At 41.6% G+C, this 23,557-nt stretch overlaps 1 non-coding gene across 1 annotated transcript; it reads right to left on the minus strand.

Annotated features, from left to right (window-relative positions):
- Positions 1 to 21,810: 21,810 nt before the first annotated feature.
- Positions 21,811 to 21,917, minus strand: LOC141603643 (small nucleolar RNA R71). Its single transcript, XR_012525504.1, has one exon. It is a non-coding gene; the product is annotated as a small nucleolar RNA R71 (small nucleolar RNA).
- Positions 21,918 to 23,557: the final 1,640 nt, after the last annotated feature.

Consider the following 23,557-nt stretch of genomic DNA (forward strand, 5'->3'; position numbering starts at 1 on the left):
TTCTAATATTCTGACTAGATAGTGTTTTAAATACCGGAATTAATACCGTAATAATGTAGGATACTGAAATTGAGAGTGATCCCCGAGAACAAGATTCCATGTGATCAATACGGATTCCTGTGCCCCTATATTTTATGTATGCATATCACGTTGTTTTCGTTCGAAGATCGGGTAGATTATATTGCTCGGCAATTGGCGACAACCAAAAAGCTGGTTTTTGCCCCATATAATGAAATCGGGTAATACATCATTAGCATTACGTTTCCCCCTACAATTGCATTTTCATAACTAATATATGTACTTGTTAATAATGTTGATGTCTCTTGATGTATGTAGGAGTCATTGGGTGCTAGCAGCCATCATGCCGAGCAAGAAGAAAGTTTTTTGGTTGGACTATTTGCATAGAGAACCAAGCGAGACCTTTAAGGGATTGATTATTAAGTAAGTTTATAATACGAATTTATTTTTAATAACATTAAGTATCATTTTTTATTATAGCAAAACGCTCATTTTTGCCCCAAAAATATGAGTTTCTGCCTCTTTTTTTTTTTATAAAAAAAGGGCATTTGAGAAGAAAAGAGCTAACGAGGATCAACTTACGAAAGATTCTGATGATGGCCCTACTTTTATTACGATAACAGGGGTATGTGCTCAAATACAATACCTTAAGTGCAAAAATCTGTCTTTAATAATAATACGTGCGCAAATACAATACCTAAAGTGCAAGATTCTGATGTGGGCCTTCTCGTCTCTTCGTTTTTTATGTAATAATATAAGTCCCTCGCCAGCCGGATAGCATACAATGTGGATACTACGTTTGTCGGTTCATGTTGGAGGCTATCATGCGAAGATATATCCTTATTCCAGAAAAGGTTAGTAATTTCATAATGTGTTTATTACTTTTTTTAAATTAGAGCTGATGTTTTCATAATGATGTATGTTGTTATAATAATATCTTGTATGTCTTTGTTTTTTCCGCAGTATGTAATCAACGCGCAACATCTATTACCTGAGTTCAAAAAGCAGCAAATAGACGAGGTAAGGGACATGTTGGGCAAATACGTCTTAGATCATTGCAATGAAGACTAAATGCATGATACTTAGCTTAGATCAGATCAGTTTAGTAATTTTTTTGTTGAAGTTAGGGAATGATCTTTGTATATTGTTGTTAGTATGAATTATGATGCTGTTGTTGTTGTAAATTGTAAGTATGATGCTGCTGTTGTTAGTATGAATTAATTTGAAAGATGAATTGTATCTATTGAGTTCTGATGAACCCAGCTGTTAATATATGCTGCTTCTGATATATGCAGGATTTTGAATGGCATGAAACAAAATTAATTTTAAAAAAAATTAGGAAAATGTAATAAAAACGGTTACTTAAACAAAAACCGTTGTAAATACCATTCACAAATACCCGCGCATAATATTCAACAACAAGTTTAAAAGAAGAACCGTTGTAAATACCTTTCACAAATACCCGCGCATAATATTCAACAACATGTTTTAAAAGAAGAACCGTTGTTACTAACAATTTCAACAACGGTTATGTTCCGTATAACCGTTGTTAAAAGTCTTCACAATTTTGGTGGGAAAGATACAACAACGGTTTTTTATATTATAACCGTTGTTATATCTTTCCCACCAAAAGTTTGTCAAACTTTCCACAACGACTTACTCGCAACAACGGCTTTTAACCGTTGTGAATAGTTTCCACAACGGTTTTAGTAAATAACCCAACCGTTGTAAATAGCTTTTACAACGGCCGCTTTAACAACGTCCACATTTTGTTTTTACAACGGTTTTTACCCGTTGTTATAGCCTGTATCTGTAGTAGTGTTTGCATATTCTTTGCGGTTTGGTGTCCTTGGTAGGAGAGGATCGTTAACTTTGCATTTATGGAGCTAAATGGATCACATCTAATGACCAAGCATCGAAGAGGAGACCAACACTACAGGCCTAAGCAAATAAATAAAGTGAAATGGGCAATGATAAAAAGATCCTTGCATCCCCAACACAATCCCCGCGGATTGTTAAGGAGCCAAACAAGAGAATAACTCTGTCCAATGATCCGAGCATCCTGAGCTCAAGACGAGCAGATCAGGGTGTAGATACCCGTATCCGTCGATATTGGAATTTATAGAGAACCCGACAAACACCCGATGATGATAGGACACATGTATTCTTTAGTTGTCACTGTCATTATTTGGAGCTCGTTTTACGAGGTAGAATGGGCGTCGTCGATGAAGTATTTTATTAATTTAAATGATATTTAAATTAATGTTTTTTTTAGTGAGTTCATTCTATTAATTTAAATGATATTTAAATTAAAGGTTTTTTTTTAAAGTAATTTCAATTTAATTTATCTTATTTTGAATTTATTTTTTCCAAGTTTATTTTATTGAAAATAAAATAAATGATTGATTTGAAAAATCATTTTATGAGTATTTTTGATTTGAAAAGTCATTTATTTTAATGGATTTTTTGATTTGAAAAATCGATTTGAAAAACGAAGAAAACTCGTTTTGAACGCTTGTTTTTGAGCTCGATTTTAGCTCGATTTTTGAGCCCGTTTCTTTTACGAATTGGCACGAATCTCGAGTATGCTAACCCACCTAAGCCAATGCCCATCCACCCTTGTTCGAACCCCCCATACCACAGCCCAAATCCTCGTCCCAAACCCCTCACAAGCAGCCCGCACCAATGCAGCCCCCCTGTTTTTGCGAGCCAATTCCCGAGCCCAAACCCGCTCCAAACACTACCAAGACCCGTACCCATTAACCCTAACCCATACCCTAGTATCCTACCCATATTATCCTAGCTTAATCACCAAGAAAACCCCTCTCAAACCCTCACAAAAACCCATGGACAGCAGCCATACGGGATTGAGCCCGACTGCTTCCTCCTCCCTTTTACCCTATTTTAAACCCTTATAAATACCACCCCTTCACCATACATTCATTCCTCTAAGTTCTCCATACATCCAACCATCACTCACAAGCTTTAAACCTCAAAAACAAACCCTAAACATCCTTCAAAAACCCTAAACAAAACCGACATACAAACTGAAACTGTTTGTGTGTCCTCTTCGAAAACTCACTCGTTCCTCCATCAAACCTCCATAAAAATTCGAGTTTCTTGTTCCTAATTAACCACATAACATCAATCTATACATTAGACAAAGAATTACGAGCCAAATTGCCCTTGAGAGTACACGAAATCCCTCGAAAAACAGAGTGAAATAACACTCTGTTTTCGCGGTTTCTTCTTGTCTGTCCAGTTCTGTTTGTGCTCGTTTTTCGTGCCCAATAACCCAAAACGAGCAGGGGTTGCTTTAAGATCCTTGTTCTCCTTTCTTTCTAGTTTTCAAAACATCTTTTAGATCGAATTTTCGTCGTGAAACGAGGGAGATATCACTGTTTGAAAATCGCTGTCCAGAAAGTTTCCAAAACGCGTGTTTGCTTTATTCTTCGTCGACGACGGCCTCTCGAGATAAAATCTACCATCGATTACGACCCAAGACGGTGTCAACGATACATGTAGGTTGAGGGTGCATCAAATCCCCTTCTCTTTCCTCTTTTAGTTTCGTTTTTTTATGCTTTTTATTTGTCTTGTTTTTTGTTTGTTTTTCGTTTTAACTATCGTTTGTTTTAAATTAACTATGAAACTAGTTAGTCCGAGTATGAGTTAAAGTACCACCATGAACACCCACGTTGACTTGAGATGGGAAAAGAAACCGCTCCTTCTGTCGGTCGTACACCCCCGTCTCATTTACATATCCTCGTGTTCAAGGTAGGGCATAAATAAAACGAGTTGTCTAACTTTCGTCGCTTTCGACCCCCTTATTGTTTCGGCCAAATCGATATACCCTAGGACCCGTCGTATGTTAGTTTAACCTCTGATTATTAACCTATGACGTATTTAGATAACTTTAAATTAATTTAATAATCTAATTAGACACGATAGGTGGCTTCGACGTAAGTTATAAAATCAATCGACGATTCTGTAAATAATTGAATGCATCTCTCTCTTTCACCTAATTTCTCGCTAGTATAAGAGTGCGTGATTAGCACCTTCTTATTGACACTCGATGAGTTAAATTAATTAGCGAATTTGACCTAATTAGACCCTTTAGGCCGTGTAGAATGCACCCTCATGTGACCGTCAATCAACATCGTTTTTAACTCGTTTTCTAACTTGTTTCTTATCCCTTTTCGCAATCATTCGATCTAACCAATGAATCTAACTTAGGAACTAGGTTGGCCTTGTCGTGGCCGTGAGGGTTGTCGTTGGTTTGGGCCGTGAGTTGGCCGTGCGTTTTGGCTTTCTTATTTCGTTTCTCTTTCTTTGTTTATCATTTGTTCTTTGTTTGTTTTGTAGCTTGTAATTTACAGTTTGTTTATCGAGTTGTAATCTTTCAAGTTTGTTTTACTTTTATTGAGTCAAAACCTTTTCTAAAAACCTTGGTCTTGTTTGGTTAGACGGTTGTTCCCAATGCTTGTAGGAGCGTAGTAAACCGCGTGTTGTCTAAAACAACATGGCCCGGTTTATGCTAATGCAAGCTTTGGTGCGTAGCCCTATGTCTAATTCGATGGGATTAAGTGAAGGCACACATTACGAGGAGTGACCCAAGGCCGTGTGTCATGTGAGCCGTCGGCCACCCCTCATGTGCACGGTTTTCTAGGCCAATGGCCGTGCCTTGTGTCGTGTATTGCGTAGTATGTAGCATTTGTATTTAGATCGAGTTGTATCTTTAATTTATTGTTGTGTCGGCATGAAATGCCTGGTTTGTAATAGGTAGATCCCAACGGCTCCCCCATTCCCCCTTAAGCCTTGTTTGCTTTGTTTGTATGTTGTTTAGATCAATCAACCCACATGCTAAATTACAACTTTGACAAAGTTAGTTTAGTTGCATCTAAAACGACATAGAAACTGTTGTCACATGTTAGGGTTAAAACAACGTTTGCATATCATACATCGCAAAGAGCTATGACCTTGTTTGAAATTCGACACTTGACTTAGTAGAGGCCGTTATCGACGGGCGGGGTTGGGTGTCCTTATGGGCTTCCCAACACGTACCCTCACCCCTTACTCAAGATCTATGGTTTGTGGATCCGTCTAAATACCATTGGATTACGAGAGTCATTCAAATCGAGTGATATAGGGTACAAGTCTTTATCTTTAATCACTCGTAGTCGATTGGCTTTATGCTTTTCGATGAAAGGTGTAAAGTTGACTTGAACGGTTCCAAGTTCCCAAAAAACTTGGTGGCGACTCTAATATGTCTTAATTCGATTCGAAAGAACCTCGAGTCGATTATGCCTCAGTGTGGATCCCGCGGACGCAGCTTCCGAGGGCCTTGTCCACGCTTTTTGGCGACTCATTTGGGGAAAAGAGGACTAGTTACACTGTGTTTCTAGGGTCTTTTCCTCCGAGGTGAAACTTGAAAAGAAAGTGTTGGAAAGTAAAACATTACTCATAGTGCTACGATTCATGCATAAACCCTTAAGGACTTGCACGGGCCGTCCCAGCGTTTCTTCGTGATGCGTGGGGGGCGACGTCCCACTATGCCAGGAAGCTGCACATTGCTCGCTTCCACTTCGCCTCGCGTGGTTCTTGGGAGTGGGGACGATCTTCTAGGTACTTTACCTTAAGACACCTTGCTCTATAAGACCGCAAAAGGATGGAGGGCATAGACCTTCTTGTAGAAGACTTGCCGAGACTTAGAGGTGTCTAGGAGCATACATCCTTATAACCTGAGAATGACAATGTGCAATGTGTTTTCCCGAGTCTTGTTTTTCGAAAATTCCCATGTCCTTTTCAAAACCGAACTTTTGAACAACTTACTTTCAAAATAGCATGGTTTTAAAAACGCGGAACGCTGCCCAAATAGGACTAGAAATTTCGGCCCAAAATGAGCTTTTATAGCCGGCATGCTGCCCATTTCAAATCTCATTTTCAAATCAATCCTTCATTTTTCAAAATCAATCCAAATTGTTTCCCGAACCTCAACCAAGCATGAAATGCGTCGAGTCGTGTCCGGGTCATGGCCGTGTTAGGCCGGGTTTGTTTTGTTCTAAGAGTCTAGAACACGACCTTGTTGGGTCACCCAAGCTCACCTCTTGGGCTTGAGTCATGTTGGTCGAACTTTTGGTCTAGGATAGTCCACAAAAAAACGTCCAAGCTAGGCCCTTTAGGACGTTTTCACCCGAACCAATGGGCTATGTTAGTCCAATCACGGGTTTGGCCACACCAAGTCCAGTTTAGAATCGAGTTATGACAGTTTGAGTCATGTCGTTTTGTCGAGTCTAAAGTGAACCGATGTCTAAATCAAACCGTGAGTCGAACCCTTGTTTAATCAATCTCAAGTCGAGTCTTTCTTTGAGTCAAGTTGGGGTCGAGTCCTTAAGTGTGCAGGGGCTTTTACTTTAAATATTGACTCAGTACGGGGTTTTATTGTAGAAAGGCCGCCAAAAACCCGACGTCAAGCAATGGAAGATGCTGTTAACAAGCTTACTGAGGCCGTGAACCTCATGATGACCCGAATGGATGCAATCGAATCCAAGTTGTGTGAAGATTCCCCTCCACCACCGATCGATCCGGAAAAACGGTTCAAGTTAATCGAAGACCGTTTGAAGCTCTCCCTGGGGAAGAACATTCACTATGAGAATGCTAGGGCCTATGCCCCGATTCAGATAAGTTGCCCACGAACATGGTATTCACCGACATCCCAAAGTTCAAGGGCACCAAGATCCATCCACCATGTTAAGGCCTATAAAGGGTACTTAGCACTGAAGGGAGTACCTGCTGATATGCTCTCTGAAATTTTCGCCCAATCTCTGGGTGAACACCCAAAGGCTTGGTTCTACAATCTTGACCTCAAGAACTTCCCCACTTTCGAAGATATTACGGTGGAGTTCTGTAAGCACTATGCTGACAATGTTGAGATTCAAGCCAACATAAGAACATTGGAGGTGATGACGCAAAAGGAAAAAGAGGGCTTTACTGAATTCCTCGCAAGATGGCGCGCTGAAAGCGTGAAGTTAGCTAAGAAGCCTGATGAAGTTGAAATGGTAGATAAGTTCGTGAAGAATTTACGACCTGTTTACCGTAATGCTCTGAAATACCAGAATTTTGGTTCTTTCAAAGAATTGATAAGGATCGGGATAAAGGTAGAGGACGATGTCCGAATTGCTGAAGCTGAGAAGCCAAAGGGATACCAAGGGGCTTCGTCATCTAAAGCAAAAGCGCCCGCAACGGCCCACTTTGTTGAAACTGTCAATCTCTTAGATGGACAGTCAAAAAGGCCTCCGCGCCAAGCTCCGAGGGTATTCACCGATATCGGGTGCACTTACGCCTATGCTCTCCAAAGGCTCATGGCCCAAGGAAAGTTGAAGCCCATTGGTCCAACTCCGGATCCACTGTCGAACAACAAGGCAAATGGTACAAACCGAATGCCTACCGTGCCTTTCATCAAGGGAAGGGACACGATCATCGAAAGGTGCTTTAGACTAAAGCACGAAATTCAAGATATGATTGAGAACGGGCGCTCCCAATCCCAGCCATAAAGCCCAACAACGTCACCAATCCGTTTGGCGACCACACTAACTTTGTCTCTACCGAAGATAGTGTCGATTACTCTCACTTGATTCGCCCATGCCGTCTAAAAGGGGTTTTCGTCGGAAGAATATTCGTAGATTGCTCCGAATTCCTACCAAGCTCGAGAAACGAGATTACATTCGGGGATTTTGTTGTCGATTGTACTCCTTACATTCTCCGAAGCGGCAATGAAATCAATGGCGTTTGGGCTGATGATGAGGATGATGTTTACCTCGTCAAAGGTGCAACAATTCCTCACACCCAAGAAGAAATCTTAAAGGTGAGGCAAGATGCCCTAGAGTCAAACCATTTGACTAGATCCGGGCGCCCCTATCGTGTGGAGAAAGCTAAGGATATCCCGAGTAAGGCACCTCAAAAGGATCCGGCAGTGGTCGAAGTTCTTGGTGAAGGGTCGACCTCCGAGGCTTCCCTCATCAAGCAACTCCAAAAGACTAAAGCCGACGTATCTATCTGGCAACTTATCCTGAGCTCTTTCGAGCATCGTCAAGCTTTGTTACAAGCTTTGATGAACATGACCGTGTCGTCAAGTACTACTCCTGCGGACATGGTCACTCACATCGCCCAGAATCGGCCTCAGATTACCAACGGTGTGACATTCTCCGACGAAGATCTGCCACCGTTCGGGCCTCGACATAACCTGGCCCTCTATATTGCTACTGTGTGCCTCAACAAGCATATCCCTATGACCTTGGTTGATGACGGATCGGCTGTCAACGTACTCCCTCTGAAAACGGCGCATATTCTGGGTTTGGAGAAGAATGACTTCATCCCCACTACACAGACAGTCCGGGCATTCGATGGCACTGTGCGTCGAGTGAGTGGACTTGTCGACCTGGTAGTACAGACTGGGCAAGTGGAAAAGAAAATAAATTGCCAAGTAATTGACATTTGCTCATCCTTCAACTTATTGTTGGGAAGGCCCTGGATTCATGCTGCAAGGGCCGTAACATCAACGCTGCATCGAAAAATCAAGGTTCCACTCAATGGCAAAACCGTCACCATTGACGCCACGCCAATTACTGTGGCAGGAGGAGACATTACTTCTGAAGTAAGGGTCGAAACTGCCAATGACGCATGTGGTTTCGAGATTGTCAACATGATCGAGCTGAACTCCGAAGCAGAAAATATGGATCTATATACGGGAAGTCATGTCTGCGAGGTGATTCTCAAAACTGGGAAGTACTTCGGTTTCTCTTTATATCCTAGAAGGGAGGAGGCTTTCAAGTTGAAACCACCCGTAGCCAAGGGAGTAACCTTCGGGCTTGGATATGAGCCCACTGAGAAAGATCTACGGGAAAAGAGGGGAAGGACGATCGAAGATCGAGGTATTAAAATGGGACCGTATCACCTAACTCTAAACGGTCACTTCGTGAAAGCTGGGGAAGAGCTCCCTTGCATGGACTTCCCCGAACCTATCTTCAACCCAAAGAAGAACATCATGGTCCCAGGAATCAAAGTATTCCAAGATTGCTACTACATCCCTGAAGACATCCTGACCGTGATGCCAATAGAAACCAAACCGGATCCAATAAGTGACGAGAATGCCATGGGTCTCCTTTTCGGTGAAGAGAAGAAATCACCAATACCAAACGAAGATTTGGTGAGCATGATCCTGAGGAGCGAGCGATTCGATCCATCTACCCTCATCACCGATGTGGATCCTCTTAGGACCAACAAGGGATGGCGGAAAACAATCAAGTGGACTGACAACAAAGGACTTCTTTTCAAGTTGACAACGGGAGAAGGAGAAATGTTCAAGCCAGATGATGTTACCGATTCTGAGTCTGAGTCAGAGTCTGAGTTAGGTCCTAAGATTGACTCTAAGGAGTCAGGTGTTGAAAATACCCCTCCCCTAACTTTCCCTTCCTATGCACCTTTTCCTAATGGTGGTATTCCGGGGCCTGTCCCGAATACCCCTATCTCGCCACTGAGCTCTGACCAGTTGGCTCAAATGTTAGCGCATTTCGCGCAATTTCAAATCAATAATAATATGAACCAGTTTGCTTACGACTTGTCTTACTTACATTGCAATTCAAACTTTGAAAATGATTGTTTTAATAATGACATTGAGACTGAGGTCGAGGATGAGAAGTTGGTCGAAGAAGAAGAAGAAGAAGAAGTGGAACCACCTCTACAGTTGATCAAAGGGTTGGAAGAGTACGAACAGAAAACTTCGATCATCGAAGATACCAAAACTATCAATGTAGGTACAACCTTAGAACCACAGGAGCTCAAAATAGGAACTACTTTAAGTCCCACCGAAAGACAGGGGTTCATTGATTTGTTGCATGAGTTCAAAGATGTTTTCGCATGGTCCTACAAAGACATGCCAGGCATTGATAGGGAAATTGCAGATCACAGGATCCCAATCAAGCCGGGGGTATAAGCCAGTCAAGCAGAAGCTACGCAAAATGCACACAGATTGGTCTTTGAAAGTCAAAGAAGAAATCGACAAACAACTCAAAGCTGGGTTCATCAAGGTGTCAGAATACTCGGACTGGGTGGCTAACGTCGTCCCAGTGCCTAAGAAAGATGGTAAAGTTCGGGTTTGTGTGGACTTCCGGGATCTAAACAAGGCAAGTCCGAAGGACGATTTCCCATTACCTCACATCGACATCCTGGTTGACAACACGGCAAAGCACGCGTTACTATCCTTTATGGATGGGTATGCCGGTTATAATCAGATTAAGATGGCGAAAGAAGATATGCATAAGACTGCATTCAGAACGCAATGGGGAACCTATTGCTACACAGTAATGCCTTTTGGGTTGATAAACGCAGGGGCTACATACCAGAGGACCGCGACAACATTGTTACATGATTTGATGCACAAGGAAGTCGAGGTTTATGTCGACGACATGATTGTCAAGTCAAAGGAGCGTGATGGCCACCTTGGCACATTGCGCAAATTCTTCGAACGATTGCGCAAGTATAACATGAGGTTGAATCCACAAAAATGCGCATTCGGAGTCACATCCGGCAAACTGTTGGGTCACATCGTTAGCCACCGTAGCATCGAGGTGGACCCATCAAAAATAAAGGCCATAATGGAAATGCCTCACCCGAGAACCGAGAAAGAAATTCGAGGTTTCCTGGGAAGAATCCAATACATAAGTCGGTTCGTGGCAAGGCTAACGATGATATGCGAGCCAATTTTCAAGAAATTGAAGGTCGGGGAACACGTCGTATGGGATGATCACTGTCAAGCTGCGTTCGATAAGATCAAAGAAATACTATCTTCCCCTCCCGTGCTTAGCCCACCAACGGCTGGGCTACCACTTTTATTGTATCTTACGATTCTGACGATCTTGCGTAATGGGGGCAATCTTTGGCGCAGATAGTCGATAAAGAGGAAAGAGCGATTTACTACATTAGTAAAAAGTTCTTGGAGTATGAAATCAAGTATACTCAGCTCGAAAAGACATGTTTGGCCTTAGTATGGGCGACAAAGAAGTTACGGCACTACATGCTCAGTCATAGTGTCTGCATCCACTCGAAGATGGACCCAATCAAATACTTGTTTGAAAACCGGTTACGAACGGCAGGGTGTCAAGATGGACTATAATGCTTTCCGAGTTCGACCAAATATGTACCGGCCGAAAGTAATAAAGGGAAGGGCGGTTGCAGACTTCCTGGCGGATAACCCGATAGAAGAAACTGAGGTTTTGGATACGTGGTCGTTTCCCGACGAAGATATCGTTCACATAGACCATGATACGTGGGACCTCTATTTCGATGGAGCATCGAACTATAGGGGGTACGGGATAGGAGTTCTGCTCATTTCGCCGGAAGGTGAACATGTTCCTATTTCGATCAAGTTGGACTTTAACGTCACTAATAACGCGGCTGAATATGAAGCATGCCTACTCGGTTTGCACAGTGCTCTCGAGTTAGGCATCAAAAAGCTTGTAGTACATGGGGACTCGTCATTAGTGATCAATCAAGTGGCCGGGACGTGGAAAACCCGAAGTGATAGCTTGGCTCCGTACCAAGCAAAAATCGAAGAACTAGAAAAGTTGTTCACCGAGGTCAAGTATGTGCACCTCCCCGAGACGAAAAACCGCTTTGTCGATGCACTATCAAAGCTAGTCGCTTCCGATCAACATACCGGATCATATGGATACTATGCCGATATGTGTCGAACGAAGATCATCACCTGCTTATGTTAATGTAATCGGAGACACGAAGAAACCGAGACCGAACCTTGGTATCATGCTATTCTCGAAATTTAAAGAATCGGTGAGCATCCACCCGACATGGATAACCGCGAAAGCGCGCTATTCGAATGCTAGCCGCTCAGTTCGTTAGAACCAATGACGGACAACTGTACAAGAAGACCGCGCAAAATATCCTTCTGCGATGCATAGACTCACCAACTGCGAAAAGAGTCATGGAAGAAGTCCATGACGGAGAGTGTGGCCCACACATGAATGCCCATATGCTGGTTCGTAAAATCATGAGATTAGGGTATTATTGGACCACGATGGAGACAGATTGTCGCCAATATGTCAAATATTGCCATAATTGCCAAATCTTCGCAAACATACAGCACGTGCCGCCATCACTGCTATACACTTTAACATCACCATGGCCTTTCTCAACATGGGGAATCGACATTATTGGAAAGGTCAACCCATCTGGAACAGGTGGGCATTGTTTCATGCTAGTCGCCATCGATTACTTCACGAAGTGGGTAGAAGTGAAATCATACAAAGTTCTACAAGCAAAGCAAGTAGCAAAGTTCATTCAGAATGAAATCATTTGCAGATATGGGGTGCCGCATGAGCTCATTAGCGATCATGGCACTCACTTTCAGGCTGAAACTGCCGTAATACTTGAAAAATATAAAATCAAACACCACAAGTCGTCACCATATCGACCTCAAACAAATGGTGCGGTGGAAGCCGCCAACAAGACAATCACTGTGATTCTCAAGAAGATGACCGACAATTATCGCGAGTGGCCAGAAAAGATACCGTTCGCACTGTGGGGGTACAGAACGTCTATTCGCACTGCCACTGGAGCAACTCCGTTCTATTTAACATATGGGATGGAAGCAGTTCAGCCTATCGAATTAGAGGTACCTTCCCTAAGGATCCTGTTAGAAAGTCGTCCTCGAAGGCCGATCGGGCCGCAAGCCGTATAATTCCTTGGTCATGCTCGACGAGCGACGGTTAAATGCACTACACCATGTTCAACTCTATCAGAAAAGGATACAACGGGCGTTTAACAAGAAGGTGAAACCTCGAGGAATAAAAGATGGGGATTTAGTCCTAAAGTCCGTTCGCGCTTTACTACCAATTGACCCGAGGGGAAAATTCAAGCCGAACTGGGCCGGTCCTTACCTGGTAAAGAAGATATTATCGGGAGGCGCAGTCAGACTAACAGATCTAGATGGAAATGACTTCGCAAATCCAACGAATTTGGATCAACTGAAGAAATACTATCCGTAGAACTCATTCTCAATGTCGTAAAATAAAATCTTGAATTGCAGTGCTCGTGAAGCGAGTCTAGGCCGCGGCACTTTTGCTTCGCTGCTTTTTGTGCGTTATAAATCGATAATTGTAGCGCGTTTGTTTTGTGGAACTACGAGCTCGGTTTGATTCTGTTGATAACAGATACGTAGGCAGCTCTTTAAAAGAGTACAACCGACCCTTCCTTTAAATAAAATGAAATTTTATGCAGAAACTGGGATTTTTAATAAATAGTAAGTCTTATTAAAATCGGGCGATGCCCATTACAACATCAAAAAAAAAAAAAAAAAAAAAAAAAAAAAAACAACACGGCAAGCAACAAATAATAAGTAGTAGTATTTAAATAATAAATTGGAGTCGAAGGCTCCTACATCTTCTTTTTCCCTTTGCCTTTTGGGTCACGTGACCGAGGCTCCTGCAGAGGAGGGGTAGTTGCGTTCTGTCTAGCGCGCTTCTTAGGAGGGATCGTCATTTCCTCCCGAGGGCCCAGCCTATCTTTTACACTCAAGCGAGGACCAAGCCTCCCTTCTAAGGTCGAGCCCGAGTGCACCCTTGAACCCAACCGATTCCACACACCTGTCGCCTGTGAGTCAGTCTTAGGAGTCTTCTCAGTCTTAGTTTCGGGTCCAGATGCAGACGAAAAATCGTTAACAAAGAAGTCGCGGCTGTTTTTGCTTTTAATATTTGATGTCGACAAGCTCATCCTTCCGACACAAATCCTTACCTGATTCGGTCTTCTCCTTGAGCCATTTAGTGTAAGATGGGATACCCATGTAGTCTGAGGGCGCGCAGATACATACCAAAGACGCCTTTGGTGCCACCTCTTGAGCCAATCATCACATATAGAGGAATTCAGCTCTCTTGCTCGTCCCAGAACAGCCTCGCACTTGGGAATCATTTGTCTGCGGCCCATCTGACGCAGGACGCGGTCAGGGTAAATGTGGATAGACCTCTCTAAACCCAGTAGTTGCAAACGTCTGGTTTTGTCATCTTCCGGAAGGATAGTAAAGGATTTGAGGCGAAGCCAAGGCATGATCCAAGCCACGAGAGGGCGACTTTCCCCTCCCCGTCGCTTTGTTTCGCCAATAGGCAAGGTCATTTTGACGCTCGTCTTCATACCGCTTGGCACGCATAGTCAGCATACGAGCGAGATACGAGCTGGGCTCACGCGGCGGGGCGAAGAGCCAAAATCTCTCGCAAAGCCACACCTGAAAAAAAGAAAAATGAAAAGACGAAAAAAGAAAGAAAAAAAAAAAAGAAAAAAAGACGTGAAAAAAAAAAAAGAAAAAAAGACAAAAAGAAAGAAAAAAAAGAAAAAAAAAACGTGAAAAAAAAAAAAAAAAGAAGCGGAAAAGAGAGAAAAAGAAAAAGAAGAAAAACGGAATTGTGACAGCAAAATCGTGGCAGAATACAGCAAAATCGTGGCAGAATACAGCAAAATCGTGGCAGAATGCAGCAAAATCGTGACAAAATCGTGGCAATAACACAAGAATTGTGGTAAGAAAAGAAAATCAATTAAGGATGCGAAATCAAGAGAATAAATCTTATTACCTGCAATAGACGGGAGCATCCCGACCAATCGGCACCAGGGTTCATTTTCTTAGCATCTAAACCTCGAAGGGTTTCAGCGAGAATAATCCAGGAAGGGTTATGTCCCGTCTCCATCTGAGACACAATAGACAAAAGCTTCGCTTGTCCTACACAAGTGGTCTTGTTCATCCTACCTTCGAAGACATAAAGGTGTAGCATGATCAATCCAAAGGCCCTGCGGCAGTACGCTGGCAGTGAAGTACTGTCTCGCAAGATACAAAATCTCCGATGTATAGCAAAAAGGTTGACTTCGTCACCAGTCACTATCCCTTCAGACTCCGTCCTGGAAAGGCCAAGGCAGTCTAGATATGTTCCACGCCACCCTGAATGAAATTTAGGTATCTCTCTGCGCTAGTAAAGTCGGTCTCCCATGCTCGCATAGCACTCACTAAATTATTCATAATGATTTATGTTATTTGCACCAGTTTGGGGAAAAGGCAGAATAAATTTGGCAGTGCAGCTCTTCTTTATATATATAGAAAGTATAAGGGACGGAAGCACCTAGGATGACACTCCTAGGGTGCCGTTTTTTTTTAGCCGTGTGGGCCTTGGGTCGCGCGCCTCTTAGGCCCGCCCCAGCTCACACCAGTCTTTGGCATGATACATCGGGTTTCCACACGTCTATCGCGTTTTGGGAGCGCCGGAACGGCCGATTTACATTTCTACCCTCGACAAGTCCATATTTGAATTAAAGCCCGTGCACACTTACAGTTTTATTTTCTTTTTTTGTTTTACGGTAGCGGGCTACGCCCACGTGGTTTACCGGTCATACAAAGTGTCTGAGTCGTATTTCATGCTCACCCATCAAGGTTCGATTTCAAAAAATAAAATAATTTCAAAAGTTCAATTTCAAGAGTTCAAGATTCCGAAATTTCAAAAGCTTTTTTGCAAATTGTGGATAGATGATCCAAGTAGTAGAATCTTTCCGGGTCGATGATCCAATCCTTCAAAATTCAAAAAAACTCAAATTCAATTTTCTGGGTCGATGACCCCCAACATACCAAAAATTTTCAAATTCAAAATTCGGGTCGATGACCCTATCATTCAAAAACTTCAAATTCAATTTTCGGGTTGATGACCCAGTATTTCAAATGATCCAATGTCAAGATCGATGATCCAAATGTGCCTATGTGATGATTATTGCAAGTGCGTTTTTGTGTTTCAAATGTAGCAGGATATGCTTCAACTGGGGGCTCTAAAGTCTTCGACTTTAGAGCCATTGCAAACTGGGGGCTCTGAAGCCGTTGGCTTCAGAGACCATTATCAAGATGAAAAGGATGACATCCACCAAGAATTCAATTCAATACAAGAGTATGAAATGGAAGAATTCCGTAGTGAAAGCAAATGATGAAAGCGGCAACCTCCTTGAAAGTCCCGTCCCAGTCGGACAAGCGCCAAGAGATGATAAATTTTGGGCCAATGTCGGCAGATGATGAGTTTTGGACAAACGCCAAGATGATAAACTTTGGGCAAGTGTCGGCGATTCTTGCCGAACTACGACGCGGGTTTGATTCCGTCAGAAACGGATACGTAGGCGCCTAAGGATAAGGCTCAACCCACCATTTATGCAATTTATGGGTCGATGACCGACGATGATAATTTGACACAATAGAAGCAAGAGTCAATCCTCAACGAGGTTTCGTGTATGATCTCTTCTTATGGTCAAGAGCTTATATACGCAAGTCTAATGGACTATAAACGACCCGAAGAATCCTCGGTCGAGAGGGACTGGGGTGTACTTTGACTTTCGCCTTGTCCAAGCCTCGGTCAAAGTGGGGGCTCAGAGATACCCGTATCCGTCGATATTGGAATTTATAGAGAACCCGACAAACACCCGATGATGATAGGACACATGTATTCTTTAGTTGTCACTGTCATTATTTGGAGCTCGTTTTACGAGGTAGAATGGGCGTCGTCGATGAAGTATTTTATTAATTTAAATGATATTTAAATTAATGTTTTTTTTAGTGAGTTCATTCTATTAATTTAAATGATATTTAAATTAAAGGTTTTTTTTTAAAGTAATTTCAATTTAATTTATCTTATTTTGAATTTATTTTTTCCAAGTTTATTTTATTGAAAATAAAATAAATGATTGATTTGAAAAATCATTTTATGAGTATTTTTGATTTGAAAAGTCATTTATTTTAATGGATTTTTTGATTTGAAAAATCGATTTGAAAAACGAAGAAAACTCGTTTTGAACGCTTGTTTTTGAGCTCGATTTTAGCTCGATTTTTGAGCCCGTTTCTTTTACGAATTGGCACGAATCTCGAGTATGCTAACCCACCTAAGCCAATGCCCATCCACCCTTGTTCGAACCCCCCATACCACAGCCCAAATCCTCGTCCCAAACCCCTCACAAGCAGCCCGCACCAATGCAGCCCCCCTGTTTTTGCGAGCCAATTCCCGAGCCCAAACCCGCTCCAAACACTACCAAGACCCGTACCCATTAACCCTAACCCATACCCTAGTATCCTACCCATATTATCCTAGCTTAATCACCAAGAAAACCCCTCTCAAACCCTCACAAAAACCCATGGACAGCAGCCATACGGGATTGAGCCCGACTGCTTCCTCCTCCCTTTTACCCTATTTTAAACCCTTATAAATACCACCCCTTCACCATACATTCATTCCTCTAAGTTCTCCATACATCCAACCATCACTCACAAGCTTTAAACCTCAGAAACAAACCCTAAACATCCTTCAAAAACCTTAAACAAAACCGACATACAAACTGAAACTGTTTGTGTGTCCTCTTCGAAAACTCACTCGTTCCTCCATCAAACCTCCATAAAAATTCGAGTTTCTTGTTCCTAATTAACCACATAACATCAATATATACATTAGACAAAGAATTACGAGCCAAATTGCCCTTGAGAGTACACGAAATCCCTCGAAAAACAGAGTGAAATAACACTCTGTTTTCGCGGTTTCTTCTTGTCTGTCCAGTTCTGTTTGTGCTCGTTTTTCGTGCCCAATAACCCAACACGAGCAGGGGTTGCTTTAATATCCTTGTTCTCCTTTCTTTCTAGTTTTCAAAACATCTTTTAGATCGAATTTTCGTCGTGAAACGAGGGAGATATCACTGTTTGAAAATCGCTGTCCAGAAAGTTTCCAAAACGCGTGTTTGCTTTATTCTTCGTCGACGACGGCCTCTCGAGATAAAATCTACCATCGATTACGACCCAAGACGGTGTCAACGATACATGTAGGTTGAGGGTGCATCAAATCCCCTTCTCTTTCCTCTTTTAGTTTCGTTTTTTTATGCTTTTTATTTGTCTTGTTTTTTGTTTGTTTTTCGTTTTAACTATCGTTTGTTTTAAATTAACTATGAAACTAGTTAGTCCGAGTATGAGTTAAAGTACCACCATGAACACCCGCGTTGACTTGAGATGCGAAAAGAAACCGCTCCTTCTGTCGGTCGTACACCCCCGTCTCATTTACATATCCTCGTGTTCAAGGTAGGGCATAAATAATACGAGTTGTCTAACTTTCGTAAGTTTTTCGACCCCCTTATTGTTTCGGCCAAATCGATATACCCTAGGACCCGTCGTATGTTAGTTTAACCTCTGATTATTAACCTATGACGTATTTAGATAACTTTAAATTAATTTAATAATCTAATTAGACACGATAGGTGGCTTCGACGTAAGTTATAAAATCAATCGACGATTCTGTAAATAATTGAATGCATCTCTCTCTTTCACCTAATTTCTCGCTAGTATAAGAGTGCGTGATTAGCACCTTCTTATTGACACTCGATGAGTTAAATTAATTAGCGAATTTGACCTAATTAGACCCTTTAGGCCGTGTAGAATGCACCCTCATGTGACCGTCAATCAACATCGTTTTTAACTCGTTTTCTAACTTGTTTCTTATCCCTTTTCGCAATCATTCGATCTAACCAATGAATCTAACTTAGGAACTAGGTTGGCCTTGTCGTGGCCGTGAGGGTTGTCGTTGGTTTGGGCCGTGAGTTGGCCGTGCGTTTTGGCTTTCTTATTTCGTTTCTCTTTCTTTGTTTATCATTTGTTCTTTGTTTGTTTTGTAGCTTGTAATTTACAGTTTGTTTATCGAGTTGTAATCTTTCAAGTTTGTTTTACTTTTATTGAGTCAAAACCTTTTCTAAAAACCTTGGTCTTGTTTGGTTAGACGGTTGTTCCCAATGCTTGTAGGAGCGTAGTAAACCGCGTGTTGTCTAAAACAACATGGCCCGGTTTATGCTAATGCATGCTTTGGTGCGTAGCCCTATGTCTAATTCGATGGGATTAAGTGAAGGCACACATTACGAGGAGTGACCCAAGGCCGTGTGTCATGTGAGCCGTGGGCCACCCCTCATGTGCACGGTTTTCTAGGCCAATGGTCGTGCCTTGTGTCGTGTATTGCGTAGTATGTAGCATTTGTATTTAGATCGAGTTGTATCTTTAATTTATTGTTGTGTCGGCATGAAATGCCTGGCTTGTAATAGGTAGATCCCAACGGCTCCCCCATTCCCCCTTAAGCCTTGTTTGCTTTGTTTGTATGTTGTTTAGATCAATCAACCCACATGCTAAATTACAACTTTGACAAAGTTAGTTTAGTTGCATCTAAAACGACATAGAAACTGTTGTCACATGTTAGGGTTAAAACAACGTTTGCATATCATACATCGCAGTAGCTATGACCTTGTTTGAAATCTGACACTTGACTTAGTAGAGGCCGTTATCGACGGGCGGGGTTGGGTGTCCTTATGGGCTTCCCAACACGTACCCTCACCCCTTACTCAAGATCTATGGTTTGTGGATCCGTCTAAATACCATTGGATTACGAGAGTCATTTAAATCGAGTGATATAGGGTACAAGTCTTTATCTTTAATCACTCGTAGTCGATTGGCTTTATGCTTTTCGATGAAAGGTGTAAAGTTGACTTGAACGGTTCCAAGTTCCCAAAAAACTTGGTGGCGACTCTAATATGTCTTAATTCGATTCGAAAGAACCTCGAGTCGATTATGCCTGGTGTGGATCCCGCGGACGCAGTTCCCGAGGGCCTTGTCCACACAGGGCAACGATCCGAGCGTCCCAGAGTAGGATCCGAGCGGACTAGAGAACGATCCGAACGGCCCGACTGCCAGCCCGAGCGGATCTTCTTACAGGACCAGTCGTGCATCAGGTGAGGATGACCGAATCCTGGTGGGAGTTGCAAGAACGATCCACGCATGTCCCTCATGAGGAGCAAAATTACCAAGTTTCTCTTAGGGTCTTAATAGTCATTTAAGCCCTTAGTAAGCCTAATCCTTGTACTTAATTTTAGTATAAATACCCCATTGTACTATCTAGATTATCATCAACCCTTAATCAACCCTTAATCAACTCTTAATATCATCTTAATCCTCTCTTAATTTAGTCTTAATTTAGTTGTAATACACTTGTCAATATTAATTACATCTTAATCTTTCCTTAATTTCTCAATTGTTCTTAGTTTAGTTGGGTAATTAGAAGATTATTGGGGTTTATTGGAGGATTGAAAACCTTCCATCAATCCTCAAGATTACTTCTATTATTCTTTGCTTTATTATTTGGATCATCTCAATAGGTATAATCTATTTTTACCTTTGTTTAATTATTCTAAATCACATCATTTATTCATCATGTTTTGCTTAGTTAGTATGATTGACAACCTTATTAGCATGTTAAAATTGATCATGAGTGAGTAGTCCTTTAGCTAGGGTTAATGGGAAATTAGGGGAAATAAACATGGGGATTGATCTATGCTTAATCTAATATGTTTTCATAATTAAATTGCTTGCTTGTTGTGATTTCAACCTATGCACATGTTATGTTTGATGAAATGCGAGCCTATGAATTCTTGCATTTTTGACCCATCTCTTATCTTTTAAATGAGGCTTGTAAGACATAAACCAACTCGAGTCTCATTAGACCATGCATAGAGTTGAATAGGAGGAGACTAAGTCGACTTGTAGGTGTTGTACAGTCTAGAGGATTCGGCTCCGGGACCTAAATCTTCCTAGGGATTGTAAGATATACACTAACTCGATCCCATCACAAAAATAAGTGCTTGCTTCTATTTGAGAACATGTTTGTATGATCTATTTCCATGAATCCCCTATAAACCCATGACACTCTAGTGCCTTTAATCAATTATTTACAAACCCCTTATTTGCTTACTTTGTTTTCATTCATCTTGTTGATCAGTTTATATTACATCTCATCTCAACCCAATTTGTGACACCCTAAGACATAGCTACTTGCAATTGAAAATCCTACATCAATATCCGTCCCTTGGGATCCGACCTTTACCAACCTCTTTACTAAGAGTAGTTTGTGAAGTTATAAAGATTGTTTTGGTTGGTAGCTTTTGACGCGAGTATAAAATTCCGAACCAAAAATGGCGCCATTGCCGGGGACGGTGTTTGCCGGGGACGGTGTTCAATTGATTTGATTTTCGTTAATTGTTCTTAGTTGTGTCTTTCTTCACCTTGGGGATGTCAATCTCCTCAAGGTTGTTCTAATTGTTTTCTAGTTGTTTGATATTTTTCATGACTAGGAGATCACAAGGTAATTTATTACCTATTGATTTCGAGATTGAAAGGACCTTAACCAACAATAGAAGAGTTGCTAGAGGTACTTCAAGAGTTGTAGGTATTGGAGAGATTGTGTACATTCAACCAAATAACATTGAGTTTGTCAACCCTTTTGCAAGAGAAGGAAAGGATAACCCAATTCAAAACCCACCTCAAATCAACCTACAATGCCTAAATTTTCATCACACTCCGTACCAACCGAGGAGAACCTACCAAACGGTACTCCTACACCACCACATTTAACCGGTAATTTCATTGCCAAGTCCGCATTCATACAATTAGTTGAGATAAGGTAATTTGGAGGGATGCCTAGTGAAGACCCGCACTCACATATGGAGACTTTTTGCGACTATTGTGATGCAATTTCTCAAACCGGAGTTACTCAAGAGGAAATCCGATGGGTATTATTTCCTTTTTCTTTGATCGGTACCGCAAAGCAATGGTTGAAAAGCCTAGACAAGGCTACCCTTGGTATTGATTCATAGAAGAAGTTAGCACTTGCCTTCTACAAGTAATTATATCCTCCGGAGAAGACAAATATGTTGAGAGCCCAAATCACCGGGTTCAAGCAAAGGGATGAGGAATCATTATATGAAGCATGGGAGAGATTTAAGGACACTTGTCGTTCTTGTCCACACCATGGGCTTAGTGAGTGGTTCCTTGTGCAACAATTTTGGAACGGCCTATATGAAGACTCACGCAATGTTCTTAATATAGGATCCAATGGGATGTTTACCGAAGTTGATGACAATCAAACATGGGCCAAAATCGAAGAGATGGTGGTTCATAATTCCCAATATAGTAGGCCTCGCAAGGCGACTAGAGGAGGAAAGCATGAGGTAGATTCCATCACTCAATTGGGTGCTCAACTAAGTTCTCATATCGACATGGCGTGGGCGTGTCGTTGTACACCCAATCAAAACACATTTATAATACTCAACAAACTATTAGTTAGTGGTAAGTCGAGGTCGATCCATGGGACGGTGTGCTTTGGGTTCTAAGTCTATCTATCTCAATTTATGCTAGTGTCACAATTTATTTGGGTTTGTAGATGTGTCTAGGCTAATGCAAGCAATATAGTAAACCAAGCAATAAAACAAGGGTGTAAACAATTAATTAAAGATGCTAGGATATCATGGGGACATAGGGGGTTCATGGTGTTGATCATACAAACATGTTTACAATTATAAGCAAGCAATTAATGTTGTGGAGGAACCGAGTTGGTTTATATCTTACGGTTCTTAGTAAGAGTTGGGTCCCGGAGCCGAATCGATTAGATTGTACAACACATACAAGTCGACTTACTTTCCTCCTAATCAACTTCTATGCATGGTCTAACAAGACTCGAGTTGGTTTATATCTTACAAGTCAAGTTGAATAGATAAGGGATGGTTGTAAATGCAAGGATTCATAGGCTTGGCATTTCATCAAACATAACATGTGCATAAAGTTGACATCACAACAAGCAAGCAATTTAATCATGTGAACATATTAGATTAACCATGAATCAATCCCATGTTGGTTTCCCCTAATTACCCACTAATCCTAGCTAAAAGACTACTCACTCATCATCATGGGAAACATGTCATTAATGGTGTCAATCATCACAACAAGTATAAACATGATAATAGAATGAGGAAATGAACAATAAAGATTAAAGAGTAAAGGAATTATACCAAACTTGAGATGATCCAAATAATAAAGCAAAGAATAATAGAAGAAACTTGATTGATTGATGAAGGGTTGTCAATCCTTCAATAATAACCCAATAATCTTCGATTACCCAAAAGCAACAAACTTGAACAATAATTAAGGAGAGATTAATGTGAGAATTGTGGAAGATTAAAGAGTAGTCTATTCTAATCTACTCCTAATCTAATCTAAGAAGGATTCTTAATATGGAGGCTTAACCTAATCTAAAATTCCATAAAAGATCTCTCTATGATTATTTACAAGTGAGGTATTTATAGTAGAGCTTCATTAGGTTAACTAAGGCTAAATTAGTAATTACATCTTTGAGTTTAGAGCAGGGAAACGCTAGTCTTTTTGGAAGGATGAGCATCTCGGCGGAAGATGTCGCGATCCGTCCGTCCAGGGAGGGAAGACGCTCGGATTCATGAGGTGGTGCAAGGGCGTCTTCATGGGAATCCGCTCGGATTCTTTGGAGGAATCCGGGCGTCTTTGTTGCTCGGACGCTCCGGTTGTCACTCTTGGACGGGCGTCTCGCGTGTGAGCCGCTCATCTTCTGTGACAGAATCCTTTTTCTTCACTTTCTTTTTATTCTTG

The sequence above is a fragment of the Silene latifolia genome, chromosome 9 (genome assembly GCF_048544455.1).
Source record: "Silene latifolia isolate original U9 population chromosome 9, ASM4854445v1, whole genome shotgun sequence".
NCBI classification, from domain to species: Eukaryota; Viridiplantae; Streptophyta; class Magnoliopsida; order Caryophyllales; family Caryophyllaceae; genus Silene; species Silene latifolia.